Consider the following 17,549-nt stretch of genomic DNA (forward strand, 5'->3'; position numbering starts at 1 on the left):
GGTGCGCTACACACGTACCCCTACGGCACCAGTAGAACAGTCATACGGACCGTACACACGCAATGAATGAGTGGGTACGGTGCGTTCCACACGTACCCCTACAGCACCAGTAGAACAGTCATCCGGACCGTATACACGCAATGAATGCATGGGTACGGTGCGTTCCACACGTACCCCTATGGCACCAGTAGAACAGTCATACGGACCGTACACACGCAATGAATGCGTGGGTACGGTGCGGGGCACACGTACCCCTACGGCACCAGTAGAACAGTGATACGGACCGTACACACGCAATGAATGCGTGGGTACGGTGCGTTTCACACGTATCCCTACGGCACCAGTACATTTGGGATATGAGGTGTACACACGCCAGGAATGTGGGCTTACGGACTGGCCCTGCATGTTACCTTCATATTGGTTTGTGTGTAGGTCCAGGCCAGCAGTGTACTGCTCCAAGGGGGTGGGTGGGTGGGTGCAGAGGATTCCCAGCAGTGCAGACCTCACGAGACCAAGTCAGGAAGTAGTCGTAGTTGTTTAAGACTATTTTGGTTTTTAGATATGACACCTGGTCAATCCCGAATAAACATATTTTTTGACCACATAGTCATTTTTAAAGCACTTTCACGTTAGAGCACAGCAAATATTATATTTTTTTTGAGTCTTCAAAAGTTGTATTACACACTGTGGCAGGAGATTTTTTCATCTTGGGATCATTGGGTCGGGCACCCAGCAGGGCCGGCTGGCTCGATAATGTGGGCCCAGACCTTGACCCCTCAGAGTCTCAGATGACGAAGCTCCGCCAATAAGGGTGGGTTGATGGACTCTTAAACTTCTGGCTCAGTGATGTATTGACTATTTGAAGAGGTTTTCACTTTGTTTGCAGCATCAAACGGCTTTCTGTTCGTTATTTTTGGACTTAAGACCTTCTGCTAGTTTGTTTCCGATTCCCAGCAGTGGCCACACATATAGGGGTGGGTGCAGATGAATACCAGCAGTGTCCAGGCATATGGGGGTGGTTGCAGAGGACTCCTAGCAGTGGACAGAGACATGGGGGTGGGTGCAGACAACTCACAGCAGTGGACAGAGACATGGGGGTGGGTGCAGAGGACTCCCAGCAGTGGACAGAGACATGGGGGTGGGTGCAGAGGACTCCCAGCAGTGGACAGAGACATGGGGGTGGGTGCAGAGGACTCCCAGCAGTTGCCTGCAATATGAGGTGTGTGCAGATGAATACCAGCAGTGTCAAGACATATGGGGGTGGGTGCAGAGGACTCCCAGCAGTTGACAGAGACATGGGGGTGGGTGCAGAGGACTCCCAGCAGTGGACAGAGACATGGGGGTGGGTGCTGAGGACTCCCAGCAGTTGCCTGCAATATGAGGTGTGTGCATATGAATACCAGCAGTGTCAAGACATATGGGGGTGGGTGCAGAGGACTCCCAGCAGTTGACAGAGACATGGGGGTGGGTGCAGAGGACTCCCAGCAGTGGACAGAGACATGGGGGTGGGTGCAGAGGACTCCCAGCAGTTGCCTGCAATATGAGGTGTGTGCATATGAATACCAGCAGTGTCCAGACATATGGAGGTGGGTGCACAGGACTCCCAGCAGTGGCCTGCAATATGAGGTGTGTGTGCAGATGAATACCAGCAGTGTCCAGGCATATGGGGGTGGGTGCAGAGGACTCCTAGCAGTGGACAGAGACATGGGGGTGGGTGCAGACAACTCACAGCAGTGGACAGAGACATGGGGGTGGGTGCAGAGGACTCCCAGCAGTGGACAGAGACATGGGGGTGGGTGCAGAGGACTCCCAGCAGTGGACAGAGACATGGGGGTGGGTGCAGAGGACTCCCAGCAGTTGCCTGCAATATGAGGTGTGTGCAGATGAATACCAGCAGTGTCAAGACATATGGGGGTGGGTGCAGAGGACTCCCAGCAGTTGACAGAGACATGGGGGTGGGTGCAGAGGACTCCCAGCAGTGGACAGAGACATGGGGGTGGGTGCAGAGGACTCCCAGCAGTTGCCTGCAATATGAGGTGTGTGCATATGAATACCAGCAGTGTCAAGACATATGGGGGTGGGTGCAGAGGACTCCCAGCAGTTGACAGAGACATGGGGGCGGGTGCAGAGGACTCCCAGCAGTGGACAGAGACATGGGGGTGGGTGCAGAGGACTTCCAGCAGTTGCCTGCAATATGAGGTGTGTGCAGATGAATACCAGCAGTGTCAAGACATATGGGGGTGGGTGCAGAGGACTCCCAGCAGTTGACAGAGACATGGGGGTGGGTGCAGAGGACTCCCAGCAGTGGACAGAGACATGGGGGTGGGTGCAGAGGACTCCCAGCAGTTGCCTGCAATATGAGGTGTGTGCATATGAATACCAGCAGTGTCCAGACATATGGAGGTGGGTGCACAGGACTCCCAGCAGTGGCCTGCAATATGAGGTGTGTGTGCAGATGAATACCAGCAGTGTCCAGACATATGGGGGTGGGTACAGAGGACTCCCGGCAGTGGACAGAGATATGGGGGTGGGCGCAGAGGACTCCCAGCATTGGACCGAGACATGGGGGTGGGTGCAGATGAATACCATCAGTGTCCAGACATATGGGGGGTGCAGAGGACTCCCAGCAGTGTACAGAGACATGGGGGTGGGTGCAGACGACTCCCAGCAGTGGACAGAGACATGGGGGTGGGTGCAGAGGACTCCCAGCAGTGGACAGAGACATGGGGTGTATGCAGAGGAGTCCCAGCAGTTGCCTGCAATATGAGGTGTGTGTGCAGATGAATACCAGCAGTGTCTAGACATATGGGGGTGGGTGCACAGGACTCCCAGCAGTGGCCTGCAATATGAGGGGTGTGTGCAGATGAATACCAGCAGTGTCCAGACATATGGGGTGGGTGCACAGGACTCCCAGCAGTGGACAGAGACATGGGGGTGGGCGCAGAGGACTCCCAGCAGTGGACAGAGACATGGGGGGGGGTGCAGATGAATACCAGCAGTGTCCAGACATATGAGGGTGGGTGCACAGGACTCCCAGCAGTGGACAGAGACATGGGGATGGGTGCAGATGACTCCCAGCAGTGGACAGAGATATTGGGGGGGTGTACATCATTATCAGATGACCACACCTACATGGTGGTATGGACGCATCCCTAACTTTGGACTATGATGATAGTGCTATGACAACACATCACTGACAGCAATGTCCCACTCCCAGGAGGATGGATGTATTTCACACACTGCATGACACACCACATGTGGGTGTGGGGACATATAACACATGCATACCCACCCATGGCGGATGCAGCACAATACACACCCTGATATCATGCCACAAGACTGTATAGTCATGTAACTGCCTACAAAACTAAGATAGCCAAAGGGAACACACACTGTCACGCACATCCCAGGACTGATAGGAATGTCCAGGTGCTGGTCTAGCCACCAAGATGTTGTCTCTCATGGAAGGAATAGGGTGGAAGTCCCCTAGATACAATGCCCACAATTGTCAGTCAGGTGCCCAAATACCCTGCATAACAAGTACCATTTGTGTGGTAGGCCGTGATTACACACATGCATAGTGATGAAAAGGGGGAATTTGTCCATGAAGGCATTTCGACATACTCAAAACACAAGTACAGTGACTAGCAAGGATGGCACAGACGATTCAGCAGGAGACATCGGTGAGCAGGCATGGCCATTGTTGAAGGGATCCGTCACCAACAAAGGAAATGTTGACACAGGTCAGCACAACAATTGTGTAACTGTTTGCAGGGAAGATGTCAGGTGCCACAGAGGAAGGAACACTCCTTGGGACAATGTCTCTAAACAAAATTAACACACACTACCAATGATTCTTTGCAGAGACATTGTGATGGCACACAGATACCATGGTCCACCTCATGACCATCATACAAAAACATTTCTCTGAACCCTAACACATTACCAGAACACCAACTCCAGGAGCCTCAGAACCAACTTCAAGTACCTGAAATGCAATAGTGTTGAAAGTAAAAATAAAGGCTTTATTCAGCACTAAAAAAAACAACGAAAAATAGACTATGTACAGAGGCCAATGGCCAGTCCATATTTCAAGTCCAAGGGGGGACGTAGGGGACCGCGTCTACCCCTAGCTTGCCTGCACAAAGGAATCTCAAGGTTTGTCGACCAGGGGGGGGGGCATCATCTGTGGCAGTACCAGGCACCGCAGGGACAGGAGGGGGAAGGGTAGGTGTTGCGGGTGCAGGGGGGGATGTCTCCACCACAGGGGGTGGGGCAGCACCGAAGGTGGAGGTGAGATCGGTGCTGCACACCGCTGCCAGTGCCTCCATCCGAACCCCTGCACCTGAGGATTCCCCAGGGTCAACAGAGGGTGTGGTGGGTGAGGGATGGGGTGCAGCACTCTTGGGGGAGGGGGTCGACCTGGTGGGGGACTCAACTCCCGTGCCCGGGGACTTCCTCACCCGCTTGTGGGGTGGTCGCTCAGTGGAGGCGAGGTCCAGCTCACCCATAAAGATCTCCTTGGGTGAGAGTTTGACAGGGGAGCCAAGGGGAGTTGTTTTGGAGGAACAGGGTTGTGAGGACTGCAGACTGCAACTGTGGCTGCGTGTATGTCGTCTGTCCCCAGACCCTGTGGGTGTGCCTACATCCCCCTGAGTGTGTATGCCAGGAGGTGTGCGCTTTGCCTTACTTGGGTGTGTGCTGGCGGTGTCTGGTGGGGTGCGTGCCCGTGACTGTCTGTGTGTGCGTTGGACAGGCATGGGAGAGGGAAGTGTGGATGGGTCTGGGGTAGGGGGGGGACAGAGCGCTGCAGGAGACTAACTGCTGCCTTCAGGGAAGAGTCCATGGACCGCAGAATCCTGCATTGGTCGGACATCGTTGCTGACATGCCCTCCATGAACGACACCATCTGTGTGAGCAGTTTAGTGTGTCCATGGAGGACATTCAGCACTGATGCCTGCCCAACCTGCAACTGCCGCAGTATGTCCACAGACTCTTCACTGAGGGCAACAGGGGTGACAGGGGCAGGGGGTGCGGTGCCTGGGCCGAAGGAGACATGGTGGGCATGGACAGCAACTGGGAGGGCAGAGATGGTAACGGAGGAGGCGGGGACAGATGTGGGGATGCTGCCAGGTGGTGTTGCAGCCTCTGCCTCCCCCAGGAGGTCAGCGTCGGACCCGTCGGCGTCGCAGCTGGTATCGTGTCCAGACAGGTCCTCTGACTGACTCCCCTCGCCCTCCGTGCCCTAGCTCTTCCTGACTCTACAGCACTGGTGGCACTGTCGCTGGGTCCCTCCTCCAGGTCCGTGCAGGTGTCTCCCTCCGTTATGGATGATGATGCTGAGGGCAAGGAGAAGAAACCGAAATGCATCAGTCACCTGTATACATCTGACACATGAGCACAACAACAATTGGTCACAGTGCATATCAGGCAATGCATCATGAGTAACAGCTAGATTACTCCGCACATATGTAAGCCCGGTACTGCCCAGTTGGTAGACCCACTATGCCACTTGGACACAAGGAAAAAAAGAACACACCAGGCCACTACTTGAATGAGAAATACACTGAGAAGCTAGTGTCTGTGAACCGGTGAGCACAGCAATACAATGAAGTCATGCCACCTCTTGTTTACCCTGAAAGAAACAGTAGTGGTGCACCCAACATAAAATGACACACCTCAATACTCAAGGTGTCACCACACTCAGAGACCTGTAAGTACTTTGGAACACAAAACGAAAAAATGTTGGTACCTTGGGACTCACAATACTTTACACAATCAACATGTTTGGAATGTGCCAAATCGCCATTTCGCTAGAAAAGAACACTCATGTGCCTGCATGAAATATGCCTCACAAGGCAGTGCACACAAAACTACATTTACACTGTCATTGAAGAAGCTGGCACCTTTTCTAAGACGCCACTGTTAGAAATGAATGGTGTTGCAGAAAGTACATATACATGGGCCCACGGAGGTCTGGATGTCTTGAGACTTGTTAGTTTGTATCACCAACAACAAAGGAGTCTCACAAAATCCAGACCACTGTGGGAACATGTATATGGAGAATCTGCAACACCATTTAATTCTAACAGTGGCTTCTTTGCAAAGGTGCCAGCGTGTTCCATAAAAGTGGAAATTTCGTTTGGTGTGCACTTCCTTGGGAGACATCTTTGATACAGGCACATCAGTGTTCTCAACACAAATCATCAAATTACCACATTTAAAACATGAAGAACTGTTGACAAGTGCTGTGAGTGCCAAGGTACAATTTTTTAGAGTAACAACTTGAATTATGTCAGTTGTCACATGGCCATCCGTCACCTGATTACACAGTCGGCTACACATATGACCTACTGCCTGTCATCTGGAGTGGCACCAATGTCCACACCCAGGACAATGCATAAGCTACTGGGCCTGCAATTGGGTTGTTAAAAAGCATAGCTGTACTGTGGAGACACCCTCATGGCAAGCCAGAATGTCCACACAGATGTCAGCACACAAAGTCCAAACTGCGTTGCATCTGAACCACACACAGGTGCCAAAAATGTATGAGCAGGAATCATGTTTTTGAAAAAATGACACAGGCTGCAAAGCACGAACATTAAGCACTGGCCAGCATCACAGTGGCACTGCACGGTGATTCTGTGTACAGCCGATTCTCACACACAGGTCAGACCTGGCAAAGAAAAATCAGGGGTGCCCATGTAGGCCTCTCCCACACAACCACCCATACCTGAGTAAATGTGATTGATACAGATCAAGAAGTGACACCTCTTATTCAGGGTAACAAAAACTGTGCAGCAAAAATTGCTAGATTTACACAACATCACCTCCTGGGGCTGGCAACACATATTTGTGACAAACAACCAGCAACAGATTTTTGTGAATAGCCACACAGGCACTGCCCAGTGTGAGTATGCACAAGCAAAATGGTGTATCCCTGTCCAGTGGACACATGTAGCACACATTAAAAAAAAATACAAACTAGGCCAGGGACCAATGCCACAGAGGCAGACCTATGCTGAACCCACAGAGAATGTGCACAGTGTTGGATGACACACATGATTAGGAGGCCAGGGTGTCTCAGGGGACTGTAGTGGTCACACTGCTCCGAGTTCCTGGAATGAGCTAACTGTACCATGAGCAACCGTCATGGCACTATGCATATCTCACACTCATGCACATCATGTCTGAGGCCACAACATTGGTCATGCATGCTGCAAGGGTGTTCATTTGAAACCTCACACTCCTATGTTGAGAATCATCATGAGTGCCAACAAATATGGACCCCCAACATAGTGCACAGGTCATGGCACAGGCAAGGTACCAACACAAGTCACAGACCACCCTCCCACATGATGCTGAAAGCAATGTGCACTTAGATTTACTGGAACCTTAGATGAACGTGTGCAAATGTGATTACACACAGACCAGGGGACACATGTCAAGGAGGGGAAGGGATGAAAAAGAGCACCAGGTGACATTGGGGAACAGAAAATGCACTGCACATATAAACTCTGGGAGTGTATCCAGGCTACAGAGCACTTCCAAAAGCTGGTGACACATAACACAACAAACAATCATGTACCTACCCCCTCGTTGCTGCAGTCTCTCCTGTAACTGCCTATCGAGGTCAGGTAATACTACCGCCAGGATACGGCTCATGTGGGGGTCAGGCATCGGGGCCCGCCGTGGGGGCGAGGAGAGTCGATCCCCAGCTGGATCCGGGCGATCCGCCGGGTCCAGCACCGGATGTCCTGCCACCTTTTGCGGACCTGGGGCAGGCTCCGACTACGCTCCCCCGCAGATCTCACAGCCCTGACGATGTCCCTCCAGATCTCCCCCTTCTCGTAGGCAGTTACCTGTCAGGATGACAAAGTGACACAACATCAATACACCTGCTTCATGTCCCAGAGACACACATTTGAACATCTTTAAAATGTTGAACAGGGCATAGGATGCTGACAGGAATTGCATCATTCACAATAAGAAATTGGCCTGTGTGCAAGCCCCAATGCACTACATGGCATTGAAAGTCAACAGGTGGCATGAGGGGTGCGACACACTCACTGATCATGGCACACACTGTGCAGCACATGCAACAGCAGGCTGATGGCCAGCACATGTCAAGCAGTCACATGTCCCACTCCACTGATGCACCCACAGCAGACTAGACGGACACACCCAGGCACAGATCACTCGCCTATCAGTCACAACAGTGGATACAACCCTCACTCTGCACATGTGACACTTGCCAGTGGGGTGTCACAGGTGTCGTGCCAGCTCTGCAAGTCAGACACACAGCACGGCTTACTTGTCACATCAGATGGGTAGATCTGTTGCCTCCTCCATGCAGCTGTGGTGCAACACTTCACATAGACACTCACCCACATGACAAGGAACATTCACACACATCAATGTCCATGAGGTCGTACACATCATTTGGACACTCTCACCACAGGTTCACTCAACTCATACACATCTGTGGGTACAGTCACCTGTCACACCGGGGGGACCACTGAATCACCTCTGGACAATAGGAAAAAAAGCCACCAAGGATTTCCCAGGCTGAATGTGTCATGCACTATGCAGCGAATGTCACAGTAAGCACAATGCAAGTGAGGAGTGCACACAGGAACTACCTCATGCTCTGCATGAGAGACATAAGCATGTCCCCCGCCTGGGACCCACTCTAAACAACATTGCATGTCGGTCAAACCTGGACACAATGCCAGAAGTGACAGTCATACAACAGGTGCATAGGGAAAGGTGGTGGAGTCAGCACTCACCTGCTCCCCTGGTCTCCCATACAGCTTGGGGTACTGTGGGAGGAGGACGTCCAACAACACCCCATTCTCCTCCAGGGTGAATGGCTGGGCCCTCTCCACAGTACGTGACATGGTCCAGAGGAAGCAGAGACAGCAGCAGTGTGGTTGACTGGAAAGTTGTGCAGGCAAGTGCTCTCTCATGGGTTCTGGCTGCCTTATATCTGTCTTGCTGAGGGGCATTCATTTTGAGGAGTACATAGTGATTGGTCGTACGTTTACTCCAATCCCTTTAAACATACACCTATGACATGCATTCGCATCGTTCAAATTTTGAGCATCATGTCAAGTCAACAACCACTTTGCAACATTGTATTTTGTGGCCAACTGACTGTTCCAGGACACCTGATGGACACATTTCAACTGAAAACTCAGTATCCATGACAACCAGCATGCATTTAGGGCCTAATACTTGTCCCTTATGTGTCCCCTATGTAATTCTGAAATCCACACACAGGTACGGTGCGTTTCACACGTACCCCTACGGCACAAGTACAATAGTGAAACGAAGCGTACACACGCGATGATTGTGGGTGTATGGTGCGTTTCACACGTACCCCTACGGCACAAGTACAATGGTGAAACGAAGCGTACACACGCGATGATTGCGGGTGTGCGGTGTGTTTCACACGTACCCCTACGGCACAAGTACAATGGCGAAACGAAGCATACACACGCGATGATTGCGGGTGTACGGTGCGTTTCACACGTACCCCTACAGCACAAGTACAATAGTGAAACGAAGCGTACACACACGATGATTGCGGGTGTACGGTGCGTTTCACACGTACCCCTACGGCACAAGTACAATGGTGAAACGAAGCGTACACACGCGATTATTGCGGGTGTACGGTGTGTTTCACACGTACCCCTAAGGCACAAGTACAATGGTGAAACGAAGCGTACACACGCGATGATTGCAGGTGTACGGTGCGTTTCACACGTACCCCTACGGCACAAGTACAATAGTGAAACGAAGCGTACACACGCGATGATTGCAGGTGTACAGTGCATTTCACACACTTACTATGGTAATACAGGCGTACACATGCCAGGAAAGGAGGGCTACGAGTCGCACAAGGATGTCAATCAAGTACTTGTCATTGCATACTTTCATGTGCAGGCCCTAGGTGTGTCAGCCAGTGATATTGCACATGTCATCTCATCTAGTTGCACAATTGATGTGTGATGACCTGTGTACACATGTCATGTGTGATGGGGCACTATGTGCCACACATCACCTTGACACTTGCCACATGTGTGTCTGTAGTCCAACTGTGTCATGCACAGCAGCAGTGGGATGGCACAGTCATCACCACCCGCACCTGTCTCCTGATGCCAGGGACAGAGACACTCTCTCAACTGACATGTCACGATCAGCGTGCCCCTATGTGACTATGTCAGGTGTGTGTCATGTGTTCCCATGAGCTTGCTGTTAGTGTTCCTTCAACTGCATCTGCTGTTGGTGCATCCAACATGGGTCTGTGTGGAGATGGGCATGGCACACATCTACGCACACCATGCCACATGTGGATTCCCATGGCTGTAGGGTCTGTGTGCATCAGACATCATATTTTCCCAGGCATACATGTCTGCGTCGTCTCAATGGTTGTGTTTAATTGTTGTCACGTGTACCCCTTCATAGCAATGTGTGTCATATGTACATTTGACATTCCATGTGACCTGTGCGTGTGCCTTGCAGTCAACTGTCTGGATGAGATGACATCCTTCCAATGCAGCTATGTGGATGTGTGTCACTCCGGTGATATCTCTGGCTGTTCACTCAGACTTGCCCCCAGCTCATTTCAGGGCCTGTCATGTAGACTTGATAATCAACAGGTGCATCTGGCTTTTCGTAGGAGTGCCAGCAAGGTGGCATATGTGGCCTGGATGTATTGCACACACCAGACTCCATAGTTACCTGATGTGTAGTAGCAGTTTAGCATGTGCTATGTTCATTGACATTGATGTTGGCAGACTCTCAATCTTCATGATTCCTAACAATGTCTTGCAGGACACCGCCTGTCCCAAGAACAATTCCAGACTTGGCTGCCATGAGGGAACGTGCCTGCATCCGATGTTACAGATTCACTCAACAGTTGATTGAGGACTTGACCGACAGGCTGGCACCACACCTTCAACCGCGACACAGGTATCCTACTGCGCTGACCCCAAAGATGAAGGCGATGGCAGCCCTACATTTTTTTGCCACAGGTACGTTTCAATTGACCATAGCTGATGTTGGTGGAATGTCACAGACAATGTTCAGCCGTGTCCTGCGTGATGTTTTGGCAGCCATGTTGGAGCACCTTGATGAATTCATCAAATTTCCTACTCCTGAGGGGTTGACAGATGTGAAGGGTGATTTCTATGCCCTGGGAGGGATGCCCCATGTCATTGGGTCCATTGATGGGACACATGTGGCTTTGGTACCACCACAGGCACAGGAGCAAGCCTATCGCAACCGTAAACATTACTACTCAATAAATGCCCCTGTGGTGTGTCTTGCTAACATGCTGATTTCCCATGTCTGTGCACGTTTTCCAGGATCAGCACACGATGCCTACATCATGAGGCGTAGCAGGGTGCCACAAATGAGCATGTCTTGTTGGTGGGTATACTCTGTTGGTCCTGTGTGTTGCGTTATCTTTGGCTCTTACGGCATCTCCTGACCCACTTATTTACATGATGTTTCCATGTAGGGGACTCTGGATATCCCAACATGCCATGGCTAATGACACCTCTCCGCAACCCAAGAACAGCTGCAGATCACAGGTACAACAATGCACACGGGCAGACCAGGCGAGTGACTGAGCGGACGTTTGGCCTCCTGAAGAGCCGATTACGGTGCCTTGACAAGACAGGCGGGTCCCTCCCATATGCACCGGAGAAGGTGTGCAAAATCTTCATTGTGTGCTGCATGCTGCACAACATGGCCGTTGAGAAGGCAGTGCCACTCATCCTTGATCCTGATGAGGAGCAACACCCACCCGTGGAGGATCCAGGGCTTGGTCACGAGGCAAGTGATGAGGAGGAGGAGGATGATATCTGGAGTCAGCTCATATGCAACTTCTTCTCATAATGGTGAGTCACTGGGTATGAGTGTGCAAGCTTGTAGCATTGAGTGGTATGTGTTGCAATGTGTGTGTCCAGCTGACTGAATTCAAAGTGACTTTGATGTGTGTACTGATGTGTCACTCGAGTGATGATGTCATGCCACACAGTTTTGCGGAGAGACTTTCTTTGAAATTTGCATGTGTCCAACATTGTTCATGTTTCGTAACTGACCATGTGTACGGGGAGATTTGTTTTAGGTGACTTCTTTTGTGTCTGTCATTCCCAGGTTTTTGCGCCTGTTGTCTGCTTGTGTCATCGTTGTCCTCCTGCTATTCCTCATGAGGATTGCAACGTGTGCTGAATCAGCATTCCATGCACGGCCATGTGGAAATGTCAGTTTTGGTAAGGATTGCAGCAAGGCTTTTTGGTGGTGGTACGGGTTGGGAATGTGTGGGGACTGCTTCTGTGCATGTTGTGGTACCATGCATACATGTCTTCTCACCATGGAGCATATAACATGTAGCATCACTCCCATGACATGATAGTCACCCTTCTTGACAGTCATCTGTAGTGGAGTGTGGAGTCTGATGAAGGCATCAATGTGCGTAAACCTTGCCTCTGAAACATTGCTAATGCTATGGGTGGACATAGTGTGGGACATCACAACTACTGCCTCTATGGTGATTTGCAGCATCTCCGTGTGCAGCAGGATGTGTTTGGCTCATCCCCTTGACTTGTGTGCCAGTTCATTGGGATTTACAACATCCGTGTTGTGAAGGGGGGGTCCAGCGTATATCCCACATGTTCTGTCAACTGACCTGTGAGCCTGTTCGTATGGATGCATTTCCCTTTGTGTGAGTTTGTGCAATAAAGGTGTTCTGCACAATCCAAAGTGCCTCATCTCTGTCACTGCATATCTCTTGCCAGTTTGCATGCGTCATCTATGGCATAATTGTCAAAGATTGAGCATATGAGTGTATGTGTACTTTGGCAACATGCATGTATTTCTTCATGGCTAATAATCTCTATTGTGCATGAAGTACCTGGTTGTGTATGTATTTGTGCAGGTTGCTCCCCACGATGGGATGTCAACTCCTGCTGACGGTGTGTCTCCTGTGCGCAGCTCCGCATTTTGTTGCCTGATCCTGTGGCCGTCATTTTTGTTGATTCTTCATACATTTTCTCGGAGTGACCCATGAGTAACCTGACACTCCTTCCTTTACATACACCTGTTGCACTGTGCCTTTCTGACCTCCTTGTCTTTGTGTGCTACTTTTTGCCTAGTTTCTCACCACTTCCGCCTGCTGCTGCCTCACCTGTGGCACCGTCCCACCGAGTGCCCTGATTCGGCAACCCACACGCCTACAAAATGCTCCTCCCTTCCCCCTCCACCCATTCTAAATGCAGCCAGCAGCTTGTCTGTGCCACTGTTGCACCAACGCCGTGCCAAAGGCAGGACCGTCTGCGCCTGCAACATGCACAGTGCATGACCCTCTGGTCCTTGCATGACCCACGTCAAACAACAGGCTCATGCTGCAGCCACCCTCCAAGCAATGTCCTCCAGACAATCAACCGCCTGCTATCAGGCAACCCCTACGCGCACACACAACACCTTTGCATGCTGAGTGTGCAACTCCACCTGCCTACACAGCGCTGCCCCGCCTACCAGACCCTGTCAGAAGAACCAGGTCATGTGCCTCCTACTCCACACCCGCTCCGTCCACAAGCACGCCATTGGACTCTGTTACCTCCTCAACACAACGGCCCCACACATCACCTTCATGACAGTAACCTGGTCAAAAGCATCCTCAGCACACAACATTTTCTTTGCCATCTCAGACAGATACAAGATCACCCGCAGGGACGGCAACAACAATCCCGGAGGATGAATTGCAATTTATTCCCAAGTACACCCTCAGAGTCACAAATCCGGTTTTGCTCGAACCACCTGGCAACCCTCAGAGTAACACTCATCTACAGATCTCCAGGCCTACATCCACAATTCCGCAAAGCCATCAACACGTACATCTGCACGCACGCCCTCACCTCCACAGGCTATATGTGGCTGGGGGCCAGTAACTTCTTAGTGGAGGAGAACCACACCACTATCCAACATTGGTCCATCAACATTTGCATCCTTGTCTCTGACAAGTAACACACTGCTCCACACCCCGCTACCGATCCCCCAAAGATGCTTGATGTAAGTCACCACAGACAAGCTGTGTGGGACACTCGAACCAACACCACCGCCACACCCTGCAACCTCACACACTGGATCAGCTACTGATCCAACTATCTTGCCACATTGACGGACTTTCCTGTGAAGCACAACAATAGTTAAGCCACCTGTGACAAGGTAGACCTATTTGACTCAAACAGATCGAGCCGGACTCTTGTGCAAACCTTGCAACACAAAGTACCTTCATTTACCTTACAGCCCTGGAAAACGCAACACACAGCCATTACCATATCATCAGCAAGGACAAGTGGAGATCCTTCAGATAGGGCCGATGCACCAAAACACACGACATCAAGAAGCTCATCAGCATTGTGAGTGAACTGACAGCAGATCTCTACCCAAAAGACACCCCACCCTTGCAAGGCAGATCACATCCCTTGCAACTTTCTACCACTGCAAGCTCATGGCCATACACGACAGCCTTGGAACACAGAGGCAGACAGCACTATTATCCGCGTGACAAACCCCCCTCAGGTTCTGAACTCCCGTCAGCAACAAATACATCACCTGGCTCATGTGCACCATCCACTCTGGCTCTCCATCAGGCCCCTTCCCACACAACATCTCAACCACATCATTCCCCATCCTTGAAGCCCACGTCCACGGCGTCCTGAATGTCTCATTTGAGTTTGCCACATTCCATGGGAGCTGGAGGCATGCAGAGACCCAGGTTCTTCTTCAACAACGGATGGCAGTACCGCAGGATCTCCTGGAACATCACCCTGCTTCCCTACCCAGCAAATGTCATCAGGAAGACACTCAACGAGCGACTGACAAACTTCCTCCGCGCAAACAGCTCCAGGCAACCGGCACCAGAACATCTTCCACAGTAATCACACCACTGCAACCGTCATCATTGCCACCACCAACGACAACTTAGCCCTACTCAACAATGGTGAGACCACACCCTTGACCTCTCAACGGCATTGTACACCATGTGCTACCACACTGTCAGCTCACACATCTCCAACACTGGTTTTCAGAGGAGGGCCCAGGATTAAATCACCAAGTAGCTCACCAGCAAGTGCCAGGGAGTCGGCCTCCACCCTGCAGCATGTAGTACAGTGGGGTCATGTGGCCCATGCCCCAGGGCTAATCTCTCAGCGTGACGATCTTCAATGTCTCCATGACCCCCCTCTCCACCATCACAAACGCACACAACCTCATCATCATCTCTTATGCCATTGACACCCAGCTGCTCCTCAACCTCACCAAAGACCCAGCCATTGCCAGATCCAACCTTCAAGATGGCATGAGATCCGTTGACGAATGGCTGACCATCAGCCACCTGAGGCTGGACTTGGATATTACTGAGGTCATCATCTGAGGATTGTCCCCTTACAGCTGGGTCAACTCCTTGTGTCCCACCGGCCTGGGCACTACACCAGCACCCAGTGGCCACGCACGCAAGCTGGTGTTCATCATGGACTCATCGCTCACAATTACCATGCAACTCAACACCATCTGTACCTCATGCTGCAACACCCTCCACATGCTGCAAATGATCCACAGATAGATCCATTCCAAGGCAAGACAGACCGTCCCCAGGGCCACGACACCAGCCGGGTCAACTACAGCAACGCCCTCTACGGAGGAACAACAGCAAAACTGCAGGAGAAGTTGTCCACATCCAGGGTGCATCCGCACACATCATCTTCAACATCCCCCGCCCCAGCCACATCACCGTCCACCTGAGATAGCTAGAATGGCTCACTGTCTGCTGCAGGATCACCTTCAGATTCCTGAACCACACTCAGGAGGCAGTCCACAACCCCAGACCCAAAACCGACCTTGGACGTCTGTCATCCAACACCCCGTTGGCCCAACTTCGTGCAGCCCACCTTGCCCTGGCCAATATTCATCACATCCACAGAACAACTGCATGCAGGAGATAGTTCTCCCACCTCGCCAAACAGACCTGGGACTCCCTGCCCGGGCACCTCAACATGACCTCTACACCTTCATGATACTCTGGCAAATTGGTCTGTCTGAGCAATATTGCAAGCCCCCCCTCAGCAGCTTGAGGCCATCACGGGTGAGGATTGGGCTCCATGTCTGTATTTGGTGATACATTGTGACTCATGTGTGTCTTCGACCGGACTCAGATCCAAGTGTATGGATGGCTGGAGTTAGTTCCACACTCAGGCATACTTTGACATATCCCCACACATATGTTGTGGACTCATGCTAAATGACTGCAACATAAAATTACAATTATATTTTTTTTATTATAGGTCTGGGGTGGGATTTGTGCACAGAAAAAGGTGCAATACAGGGACCATAGAATCCAAAGTTCACAGGGGGAGATGGGATCCTTGGCATTTGAAGTCATCAGAGTCCAGGCCACAGTGTTTGGCAGCGACGCCTCTCAACACTCCGCGGATGACCCCGACCGACCTGGACCCTCTGGTGTCCAAGCTCCTGCAGCACCTGGTTCAGGAACATCTGTGCCAACAACCACCCCCATTCCTGCCACATCCCAGGAGACACCGAGGAGCAGTGAGTGTGAGTTCCTGTCCTAGATATCTGACCTTGTTGTCTTGGTGTTTGTGTTTGCACTGGTCACAGGAGGGCCTTGTACTGCCTACACCCGGGCCAAGTGTCAGCTATCTTGTCAGTACTTGCCCAATCCCTGTGCATTGCGCATGGTGCATGGGTATGTACCTGGGCCATATGGGATGAGGGCAATTGTGTCTGATTTGGAGTTCAACAATGCGTTTTGTGACACCCACCCTCCCAGCATACGGGACATCCATTCTTGGGTTGGTGCTTCGTGTAGCATGGGACATAGCATGGCCTTGCTTTCTCAATGGGGCATACACATGTTATTGGCATTAGAGTTGTTTTTGACTGTGGTTGTGGCCGGTGAGGGCTTGGGGGTAGTTGCGTGCATTTTGTGTAGTTGGGGTGTGGATGCCATTACCCCCATGTTACGTAAGTTGTTTGTGTACTCACCAGGCTCTGGAAGTCCTTGAAGTCCATGTACTCCCACCAACGGAAGCAGGGCCATCACCTTCTCCTCCCAGGGATGGAAATGTACTGGTCTGCGGGGCCCACCCCCTCCAGTGATGTTGCTCTGGGCGTAGTCGTCATTCATTTTCGCTTGACCGCCCTCCGCAGATCGTACCACCTGGCTTGGCATTCAGACCTGGTCCTTCTGATGGGTGCAACAGCATTCACCCTATCGACGATCCTCTGCCACAGGCGTGATTTTTCGGCTATGCTGGTCTGTCTGACCAATGTTCCAAACAGCTGTGGCTCGACTCTGATGACTTCATTGACAAGGATCTCCAGCTCCTCCCTTGTGAACTTTGGATTCTTGTCTGTGGGCATGGTGTAGGATGAGGGTGTGGATGGTTGTGGGTGTGTGGGTGTGAATGTGAAGTTGTGGGTCTGAATGTGAAGAGGGGTATGTGTGAAGGAGGTTG

Source organism: Triturus cristatus, chromosome 1_1 (genome assembly GCF_964204655.1).
Source record: "Triturus cristatus chromosome 1_1, aTriCri1.1, whole genome shotgun sequence".
NCBI classification, from domain to species: domain Eukaryota; kingdom Metazoa; phylum Chordata; class Amphibia; order Caudata; family Salamandridae; genus Triturus; species Triturus cristatus.